The 2,772-nt window shown below is 36.8% G+C and overlaps 1 protein-coding gene across 1 annotated transcript in view; it reads left to right on the forward strand.

The window, feature by feature from the left end:
• The window catches only part of LOC118733926 (inositol polyphosphate-5-phosphatase A), a gene marked incomplete in the record, with an annotated part of 462,263 nt that overhangs the window by 2,634 nt on the left and 456,857 nt on the right, over positions 1-2,772 (forward strand).

Below are 2,772 nucleotides of genomic sequence, written 5' to 3' on the forward strand. Positions count from 1 at the left end.
TCGCTTTGATTTCGGAATGCTTACACATTGAGAAGTTAGCTTACTGCCAATATAGAAGTATAAGATATATGATATAACGATAAAATTTTGCATCGCGGGTGAGTTCCAAAACTAAATTCGAAGTGGCAAACATAAAAACAAAATAATTTCCTGTGTTCTATTTAATAAAATAATGTGATTACACACTTGCAAGTTTTAAAAAACAGAGCTCGTAAAGCCGTGAAAGAACTATCTCGCTCTGAAGAGGTATATTTTTTAAGAGCAATAAATAAACTGCTCACATGTTCGGCTCGCTCGTGAATTTGCAAGTGAAGTATTTGTCAAATAGTTTATTTGTGTTGATGTCATCATTTTTATTTTTTTTGCACCGAGTTTTAAAGTGAGGCGAAAAATATTTATTACATTTTTAAAACACAAAACTTAAAACAACAAAACGGCTAAGCTTTTTACGCTAATTTTAATATAATAGAGAAAAGAACGAGTCTAGGAAAATCGATAACAAACAACCCAGCAAGCGAGAAGCACAAAAAGTGTTCCAACGTCTCATCCTCTTCAAGGCAGGATGGGCAAATGGACTTGTCATTTGAAGTGACCAGTCAGCAGTCCCGTCTTCTCAGTGAGAGGAAAAAACTAGATAGACCTTCTGAGATTGAAGGCAACAAGAGTTTTGCCGACCTGCATCCACTCGATGGCTCCCAGTCATTGCTGAGCGAAGTATCCACCCAGTTTCTGATGGTGGCTTCGATGGCTGAAGTGGGGAGTGCTTATAGCACTGCCAGGCACTCCCGATTTGCCTGGCACCCAGAGTAAAGCAAGCTCGTTATCTTTACCAACATAATTTAGTCGAGACCTAGCTTTGCCCAACTAGTTTGGAAGTACTTAGATAGATGGCTGGTCAATGCCTTAAATGCAGCTTGACTGTACCTGTAGACAGTTTTGGAGTTTGTCTTCACTATTTTTTTCCCACATTTTCACCTCCACAAGGAAGTTTTGTTTCGAATAGTGGATTAAAAGTTACAAAGAAACTGGACTATTAAGAGTATAGTACCAGGTTGACTGAGCTTTACTCGGAGCGCAAATATATACGTACATATATGCTACCGGTCAAACCCGATATTAGGACTAACTAGTTTTTCCTAGGCTAAACTAGTTCTAACTAGATCCGATACATCCATCCAACGCGGAGTCAAGTTCGTCGCAAGAATATTGTGGACTGCATAGTTGGAATTGGACTGATAAGGGTTATATTTTTGAAGCGCGGACAAAGGCCTCTTACGCGGAAAGGAGTTCTGCTCAAAAATACTATAGGGCCTGATCTAGTTTAGCCTTGGCAAAACTAAGGCACTCCGCACATTAAGCGCCTAGTCATAGTAGTATAATCGTCCCGGCATACTAAAGTATGCAGCATTTATGTCGAACACATGCATTTCAATGAAGCTCATAATCATGTTTTCGCCTAATCATAAAAGCTTCGTGAATCGAAACGCCTAACATTGTCAGGCGCTAGGCGTTTTGAAATAGTATTTTGTGTTCATTCTACATATATACATACATATGTATGTACATACACATGTTATCGTATTCAAGTTTTGAAAATACATTTGTCGTTGAAAAACTAATAAATAATCATGATGCAATAATGAAAGGTGTTGTACGTTGTGACAGCTCGAAATCGAACTACCTTAGGTCAATATTGTATTTTGGAAGTACAAGAAAAGCGGGAATAAAAAAAAGTCTTTTAGTTGAAAAAGTACTAAATTGTATGCCTTCTCAACAGCGTTCTGATTATCAGAATAGGTATATATATGGCTTGGTAGTCTCATAAAGTTGTAGATAATTAAAATAATAAAATTAGGCGTGTTTTTATTCACAGGAATATGATAATATGCTTAAAATTTTCGAGCTGATGAATACCCAGCTAGAACAGTATGGCTTATATAATTCCTTTTATGAGCCGCATCACTAAGAAAATTATCCCTTATGAATTTGAAATGTGTCCCTTATATTGTACAGGCCAAAAAGAGGAATTCATTTACGTGTGATCTTTTGTTCCACTCTTTCATATGGGCTTCTTGTGCGCATATATCAGGTTTCATAGCTGTTGACCATACCAATAATGCCCCATGCTCAGTTTTACTAGATCAATTCGTGTTCTCAAAAAAAAAAAAATGTCACGATTAAAAAATCTGAGTATAGCCGCCAAATTCTTTTCTCAAAATTTTGAAAATTCTTTGTTTTTTGCCCTATATTTGCTTTTTATGGTATTTTCAACAAAATATAGGCCAAAAACGATAAATGTTCAAAATTTGGAGAAAAAAAGTTTTCAGATTTTTGGATCGTGAAAATGTTTTTTCTCGGAGAACTCTTAGTATGAGGCATTATTGGTATGGCCAACAGCTATCAAGCCTGATATAGTCGCACTAAGGTTTTTTTGTGTTCCACAGTGTTATACAAGGGATACTTTGAGGACTCATATAAGGAATTATACATGTGGGATTGACCGAAAACATACGTCAGACAAGAAGCGGACAGACCTACTAATAAAATACGACTCTGAACAATACAATACTCTAATACAAGTTCGACACACGGCAACACGGACTGGACGAAGCGTACTTGGTAAAGGACAGCTAGGCAGAAAGGAAATCATTCCAACAGAAGACACGAACGCGAACGGTCGGCACTTTAATCGCTGTAATATCTGTAGAGTAATTTGTTAAATAAACGTATAAAAACTAAATAGTAGTTTCATTGCTGAGAAAGGATCCCACA

The sequence above is a fragment of the Rhagoletis pomonella genome, unplaced genomic scaffold (genome assembly GCF_013731165.1).
Source record: "Rhagoletis pomonella isolate Grant_MI unplaced genomic scaffold, Rhpom_1.0 Rhpom_scaffold_00001, whole genome shotgun sequence".
Classification (NCBI taxonomy): domain Eukaryota; kingdom Metazoa; phylum Arthropoda; class Insecta; order Diptera; family Tephritidae; genus Rhagoletis; species Rhagoletis pomonella.